Here is an 8641-nt window from a genome sequence, read left to right as displayed (position 1 = left end):
TAGGCACTTACTCACTTATCCACTGAATTACATTTTACTTTGATGGCTACTAGTGGATGAAGAATGCACAAATCTATTGAATGAAGTGGACAAACTGGGCCTACTATCTAGAATTTAGAGCAGATCAACTAAATATGAAGCATCAACTAGCTTTGATGGGGATGGAGAGCCCAAAATCCAACCTCTAGGACCTCTAACCCGCGGGGGAGCCGAGTAGTGCAGGGAACCATGTGGCTCTTTGGTTTTGCCAAAGTTCGAATCCAAGGAAGTCCCAATGCCTTTGTTAGTGATCTGGTCTTGAAGCTAGTTGAAAAAATCTTAATAGGGATTATGTGAATGGGAAATGAGAATGAATTTATGTATTTCAAATTAGCTGTCTCTGAAGCAACCCATGCCTTGCCCTACCTTACGTGGTATAATTATAATTATGAGGAGATCCATAGGCACAAAATAGAGATTTAGGAAATAATTGAACCATTCCCATAGATTTAGGAAATAATTGAACCATTCCCATGCCTTGCCCTACCTTACGTGGCATAATTATAATTATGAGGAGATCCATACGCACAAAACAGAGATTTAAGAAATCTTTGAACCATTCTTGTACAACAATTAACTGTAAATGCGAGGATTGACTTGTCTTGAAGCAATTTTGTGTTTTAAATGAGTATAGTGTCCAAGTCACAATTAACTATAAGATCTAGAAACACGCAGTATATTCATCACTTTCATTACCCTAGTTCATCTTTCGTAGGTACCACTAACTTGGATATTGCTGAAGTCATCTTGTTCTTGTCTTCTTTGTGATGAAATTCAATCTGCCCTCATTCCTCTACATTAAGAGCCTTTATGATAATGAAGAGCCGCCATTTCAAACAAAATTTATATGCAGATTCGATGTGGGAGAAAGATAAGTCTCATATATATATATATATATATATATAAAATTGGTAAATGTTTTATACACCCGTCATTATGAGATTTTGAAAAATTATAAGAAAGTCAACAATTACGTGTTTATTTTGAAATAACCTGTATTTGACGGCTAAAACACTAGTTATTTCAAAATAAATACGTAATTGTTGACTTGCTTATAATTTTTCAAAATCTCATAATGAGAGGTGTATAAAAAATTTACCAGTTTTAAATTTTTACACACACATATATATATCTATACCTATTTTATATATCAAAGACTTATCTTTCTCCCACATGGAATCTGCATATAGATTTTGTTGGAAATGACGGCTCTTCATTATCATAAAGGCTGAGGGCAGATTGAATTTCATCACAAAAAAGACAAGGGCAACATGACTTCAATGATATCTAGGTTGGTGGGACCTAGGAAAGATGAACTAGGGTAATGAAAGTGATGAATATACTTAGTGTTTCTAAATCTAGGAAAGATGAACTAGGGTAATGAAAGTGGTGAATATACTTCGTGTTTCTAGATCTTATAGTTCATTGCGACTTGCACACTATACTCATTTAAAACACAAAATTGCTTCGAGACAAGTCAATCCTCGCATTTACAGTTAATTGTTGTACAAGAATGGTTTAGAGATTTCCTAAATCTCTATTTTGTTGGTATGGATCTCCTCATAATTATAATTATGCCACTGAAGGTAGCGCAAGGCATGGGAATGGCTCAAATATGTCCTCAATCTCTGTTTTGTGCATATGGATCTCCTCATAATTATAATTATACCAAGTAAGGTAAGGCAAGGCATGGGTTGCTTCAAAGACAGCGAATTTGAAATACATAATCCTTGGATTCCAACTTTGGCAAAACCAAAGAGCCACACAGTTCCCTACACTACTGGGCTCCCCCGCGGGTTAGAGGTCCTAGAGGTTGGATTTTGGGCTCTCCATCCCCATCGAAGCTGGTTGATGCCTCATATTTAGTCGATCTACTCTACATTCTAGATAGTAGGCCCGGTTTGTCCATTTCATTTAATAGATTTGTGCATTCTTCATCCACTAATAGCCATCAAAGTAACGTGGAATTGAGTGGATAAGTGAGTAAGTGCCTACAGAAAGAGCAATATAGAAGAAATAGCAAGCCAACTGAAAAAGAGCAGATGCAGAGTTAGAAAACGAAATGATGGCCATTTCAAAAAACGAAGCATGGTATGTGGACATCGTATACTTAGGAGTTGAGCAATGATGCAAGAAATTTTACGTGTTCAAGTTCTCCTCTCGTTTTTTCTCACATAATTATTTTATGTATTTCCCACACGATTGCATAGTATTTCTTGAAAAAATATTTTCCCACACAACATTTCAGTGCATTTGTCTGAAAATTTCCCAACATGAATTAATATTTGGAAGAGAAGTCTAACCGTTTTACAACTTGAACTTTCTTTGACCATAATTATCAAAGGAATTTTACTACATAATATTTTGAAAATTTCCCAACATGAATTAATATTTGAAAGAGAAGTTTCGCCGTTTTACTACTTGAACTTTATTTGACCATAATTATCAAAAGAATTCTACTACTTAATATTTTTATCAAATTATAATTTTTTATTTTGTTATATGATTTTTTGAATTAATAGTAGAAAGAAAGTTTAAATTTATATATTTGGATGTTTATATAATTTCTTTAGGTTATTCTTGGATGTTTGATCTTTGATGGAGAAGTGTAATTATTTGCTCGAGAAAAAATTATTTTTATTTTTATTTTTTACAATTATGCTATAAATGCCATAATATTTGGTGTTTTTTTATAGGCTTTTCTCACATATACAAACCATGTCTATACTAGCATATTTGCATGTTCGAAAAAACACCCATAAGTGATGGAATACATTGTACTAAATATGAAAAATAAGAAAATTGGAGTGTAATATTCTAAGTGTGGTATGCCTAGATTGTAGGTGAACTCATTGTTTGTAAAAGTTGTTACAATTTGCATGTTATTAATAATTATAAACTTTTACTTTTGGACTTAATGCAGCAAACAAACACTACAAACATGCTAAATGACATAGTTGAATATTTGAAGATCTTTTAGAAGAAGGTCCAGGTATGTAGTTTGTTTTCGTTTTTTTTATTTTTATACATTTACAGATCCTTATGGCCCTAACATGTATTTATTTTGACAATTACTTTGTTTGGTAAAGCTCTCCAAAATTTAGTTTTTGTACATGATGATATTGAATGTATTTTTTAAAACATTTACATATTTCATGCACATTATGTTTTTTTGTTTGAAACTTATATCACACATATTATTCTTTAATTGGATTGGCATTGAAGTGACTTAAATGAAAAACATGGTATGTGCGTTTCAATTTCTGTTAAATTAAATTTAATTGTCTAATTTAGTTGCCTACATTCACTATTTTAATGTAAAAACAATTATGAAGATTGGTAGAAGTTAAAAAAACACTTGGTAAAAATAAATAGTAAACATCATATGAAAGGCACTTTAAAAATAAAACCGTCATTAAAATTGTTTCTGATGGGTAGAGTGACCCGTCAAATTTAACCCCTGGACGTGTGGAGTTTATGCTAGACTCATCAATGCCTACATGGTTGTCATCGGGATCAGTAGTGCCTGGGCTCTTCCTCGTGTCGAACTCAACTGCCATCAATATAGAATCGGCCATCCCGTTCGTGGAGCAGTTGAAGAGGCCCAACCATTGGCCAGAGCTATTATCAGGTATAGAAAGTTGGAAGTTATGACGAAAGCCAGACCCTGCCCGCCACCTTGGGCTCCTTGCTGAATGTTGAAAACGAATGAGGTACTGAAACCTGTTTTGTAATATGCGATTTTTCTCTTATATAAAACCCTTCCAGACTTATTTGATAGGGAGGATGGATCGCTACTTCTATCTGGCGTGACTTCCAGGCCAGAGGAGTTCAAACTGGGGCCGCCAAACAGGCTGAAATCGGCAGCGTCAGCGACATTGAAAGAAGGAAAATTCATCTCATAATCGGAAACTGTCTCCCACCATAAATATAATGATTATCGCTAGCCTTGTAGTAAACCCATTCAGTTTAATGCCAGCAAGGTGCAAATTCAATATGAGTAAACGCCGAAATAACCACCTGCAGACCAAGAGAGGAAGATCGCAATGGGTAGCCATCAGGGAACTTTAATGGAATCAATAGTGGGCGAGGCCTTGAACTCCCGAACGATCAGAGGAGTCGAAGCATTATGCATGGACAAAGTATTTGACTGGTTTTGGAAAGGCAGAAGCGACCCAAATAATAATAATTATAAAAACAAAAACAAAACAAAAAATACAAATTTCATATTAGTGGCTGTTGTTATTTTATTGTTAATAATAATTGTTGTTTATTTTTAAATTGATTATACAAATTTACTCTTTTATTAATCACATAAATTTAATTATTACAATGAGACCAGACTCAACTTCAACTTGACTCTTTAAATTTAACCAACTATTCATACTACAGTAATTAATATTTTTGAACAGTTAAATTTAAAACGAGTATCTCCATATCCTGGTCAATCTTGGACATGGTCAATCCTGCACAGACTTTCACAGTAACTATTTCACTCTTCTTGGAATTTTATGCTCATATTTTCTCCGTACTTTTGCTACAAATTACCATTTTCGTATAGAGTGAATCTTCTATTATAAAACACCCTTCGAGTTATTTGACAGGGATACTTACTCTATCAATTAGGCGTGACCTCCAAGTCTCGGGGTCTCAAGCTGGCGTAATCAACAAGATTGAAATCTTAATGACCCGTACAGAAAGAAGGAAAATTACTCTCCACTTATGGGAACTCATTCCGTTGGGTATTGGATAATCTAGGTTTCTCAAACAAAAAAAAATCCAGCTTTCTTTTTTTTGGGGGGCGGGGGGGGCCGCGGCGGCGGCGGCGGCGGCGGCGGGAATGTGTTTAATAGTTTTTTTTGTGGATTGGTTAATTTTGAAGATGTTTTTCTTTGCTAATACCAAAACCCGGTTTTGGTATAATGGCCATCATAATTTTACTGAATAGTATTTAATTCAAATATTTTAAATTACACACACTGTGACTCACTAGAAAAATTATTAAACATTAAATAATCTACATCTTCTCTTGAAAATAAATTAACATTCTAATAATGTGTCTATTTACTGACACCTACCAAATTTGATATAACTTCAATCATAATTCCAACACATTCAATTTAACCCCTACATGTTCTGAATTCAATATGATGCAAACTTTGAAGATTGCAATTGGCAGCTATCACAAAGCTTTAATGGAATCATATTGGCTGAGGCTTCTACTCGGGAACGATTAGAGGTGGGGAAGCTTCATTAGCAGTGGGGATGGCATAATAGTGTTTGGTTGAATGAGTCACTCCATCCCTGGTCAATCTTCTACGAACATTTTGTAATTAATTTATTCGGAGAAGAAGTGAAGCAATCTCAAGATTCGTACGCACCTGGTATCCTGTAGCAAATACCGGGATCGGACTTGCCTAGTTTTTCTATTAATTATGCCGTAAGGGGTTTCCCTCTGAAATGAACTTCCCCAAAATCTACCTTTCATCCCTGTGTGCCGTTAGATTATGTGTTAGACGATTAGAGGATTGTTAATCGTTCGATCAAGGGAAGGTAGTTGAGTGGTTGGAACTGTTCACGATAACCTCACGTCACTGCAACCGTCACAGGGTTTGGAATGAGCCTGCACTGGGAAGCTGAAGCAAACAAAGTTATTCCAGAGAGAAATGGGTCCACAGATCGATTCCCGCATCAGATATTGCAGCTCCAACCAGGCGTACTACAACAATTGAAAACCAATAGATTTTCCCCAAGACGAATTCTTGGATCTCCCCACCTACATCTTCTCGCTTTGCCACAATGGTTGCATAGCCCTCATCGACTCTGCCACTGGGGAAACCACCACATTTCCCCAACTATGGCAGAGCGTAAAGTCACTTGCCGCTGGTTTAGCTGGCCTTGGCATTAGAAAATCTAACGTTGTACTCATCCTCTCGCCGAATTCAATCTATTTCCCCATAATCTACATGGTTATCTTGTCCATTGGAGCCATCGTTATGACCACCAATCCACTAAATACCACGGCTGAGATAGCGAAGCAAGCCAGAGACTCGACAACCGTGTTGGCCTTCGCCACGCCATCTTTGGCTGTCAAATTGGCAGCCACCAAATTGGCCATTGTGCTCATTTCTTCTTCTTCATCTGAATTAGCCTCCCAGAATGACCAAAATTACATCTCTACTCTAGACAAGCTCCTGACTTCGAATCCTACCCATGCCCCTGTTGTTAAAATCCGGCAAGACGATACTGCCACACTGCTCTATTCCTCCGGGACTACTGGAATGAGCAAAGGGGTCATTTCCACCCACAAAAATCTGATTGCTATGGTTTTCATTGTGCTGAAGTGCTTGGGATTCACTCTTGAGAATAGTACCCAGAATTAGATTGACTTGTTCCTGGGTATGGTGGCCATGTTTCATATATATGGGCTTGCGACTTTTGCTTGTGCATTGCTTGGTTCCAGATCCACCATTGTTGTGTTGTCTAATTTTGATCTCGTGAAGATGCTTCGGTTGATTCAGAAGTACAGAATCACCTCTTTGCCTCTTGTGCCTCCCATCCTGTTGGCTATGAACAAAGTTGATAGAGCAAAGAAATATGATTTGAGTCCTTTGCACACTGTTATATGTGGTGGAGCTCCCCTGAGCAAAGAGTCTATAGAGGAGTTTATTTCTTGGTTCCCTGGAGTCACAATAAGACAAGTAAAATTGTTTTCTTTTTTTCTGCCATGCTGGTCTACTTACTATAGAAATACAAATACTAGAACACTAACTTTGCTTTCTTTTACATAATTTAAAGATACGGACACTAACTAGATAGTCACTCTCTCCAACCAGTAAGGAGGGTATAAAAAGTTACTATTGGTCTTTATTAGGTAGGTTAAGTGTGCCTCATTCATTTTTAGCCTAGTGTAGTGGTCTTCCTGTAAGGGAAAATGAGGGCTAACAGGGGCCTTCTATCTTTACTTTTAAACACAGGATTGACCTTTTAGTACCTATACAGCAGAGCTTTTACCAGCCAGATTTAGAATCTATTGTTGAAATGCATCTAGCCCTAGCTATGGATCAAAGAAAAGTATTTTGGAATTGAACTAATAAGCAATAACTTTTCCTTCTAGCTAGCTATAACAAAGTCAAGATTAAAATCCATGGACTTTTTTCAAGTTTTTAGAAACAAGAATCTGCATTCAAGAATCATTCACCTCAAGGAAAAGTAGAGTTCATTAGACTATATTTCGGCTTCGATGTTAGGTAGATTTCCTTCCTCTTAACAAACCAGGTTGTGTAGTCTGGCTAAATCTGTGCACAATAGTGGTGTTTGTCTTTGGGACCAAATTGCTATAGCTTGGGTGACTAGGCATCTGGGATTAAAAAATAGCTAGTCACAAACTTGAAGCATATTGAGCAGATGATTGTATGGGTAGGATCAGCCTTTTCTTGGCCTGCACATAGGTTTGACTGATAGCTTTTTCCCACCCATATGATACTCTAGAGCCGAGGGGCATGTGTACCAAACATAGAAAGCATTTAGAGGTAATTTGAAGTATATCCTAGATGGTGGATCACAAATATTAGCAACATCACACCTATGGGGTCTTCTTAGAGAGCGTGTATATGCCCAGCCATGCTTACACACAAGCATCTAACAAGTACAGGGGCTTGCATTGAGCATTGAATATCTCTCACTAATCATCAACAACCAAGATAATTTCTGCCTTTTTTTGCTTGCTACCAAGGTATTAGAGTAATGACCTTACAACTATCTCGGTAATCTTACACCTAGGCTATTATTTTTCTCAAGTAAGGTTGCACGATATTTTGCAGTGCTATGGGCTAACGGAAACAATGGGAATTGAGGCATCCACAGACAGTCAAGAAGAAAGTAGACACTATGGAATGGCTGGCTTGTTGTCTCCAAATACTGAAGCAGAGATAGTTGATCCTGTTTTAGGAGCTCATCTACCCCCAAACTAGAAAGGAGAATTGTGGCTTCGTGGTCCATATGTCATGAAAGGTATGTTATCTTTCTGAAACTTTCTTTAGTTCATAATAAAGATATTGAACAAGAGACAACCTTAAATACAATGCATAGTTCAAAACCTACTCTAGAGAGGAAGTATTTCATCGAAGTTTTACACCAACAAACAAAATTTTAAGATGGTGGAATAGAGTTATGCAAGTGGAAAGAATTCCAATCCTCGTTCTCAATTAGCTATGGTGAAGCAAGCCCTTGAACTTGACTTCTTTTCTTAACCCTGAGAAAATTACATCTTTTGGAAAAGGAAACTTCTGGCAGATGAGGATCGTGGATATGTATCATTGCCTTAAATAAACAGATCTTTTAAAGGTCAAATTTAAAGATTTAAAAAATCAGTTTGACTCTATTGCAGGTTATTTCAACAATCCAGAAGTGACTAGTTCAACTCTGGATTTGGATGGTTGGCTACGAATAGGTGATCTCTGTTACATTGATCATGAAGGCTACATCTTTGTAGTGGACAGATTGAAAGAGTTGATCAAATATAAGGGTTACCAGGTATAATTTGCTTCTCTTTGAGAAGTCTCTTAACTTGTTGATGTCCAAATTTTGCAAATGATTCAAT

The 8641-nt window shown here is 36.6% G+C and overlaps 1 pseudogene; it reads left to right on the top strand.

The window, feature by feature from the left end:
• The first annotated feature begins 5705 nt into the window (after positions 1 to 5705).
• On the top strand, positions 5706 to 8580 carry LOC149155983 (beta-phenylalanine coenzyme A ligase pseudogene; annotated as a pseudogene).
• Positions 8581 to 8641: the final 61 nt, after the last annotated feature.

Source organism: Pinus tabuliformis, chromosome 9, assembly GCF_031772625.1.
Source record: "Pinus tabuliformis cultivar Carrire ecotype Pingquan chromosome 9, CPIR1, whole genome shotgun sequence".
Lineage (NCBI taxonomy): Eukaryota > Viridiplantae > Streptophyta > Pinopsida > Pinales > Pinaceae > Pinus > Pinus tabuliformis.
The sequence above is the reverse complement of the archived record's forward strand: the minus strand, read 5'-3'. Positions and strand labels throughout refer to the sequence as shown.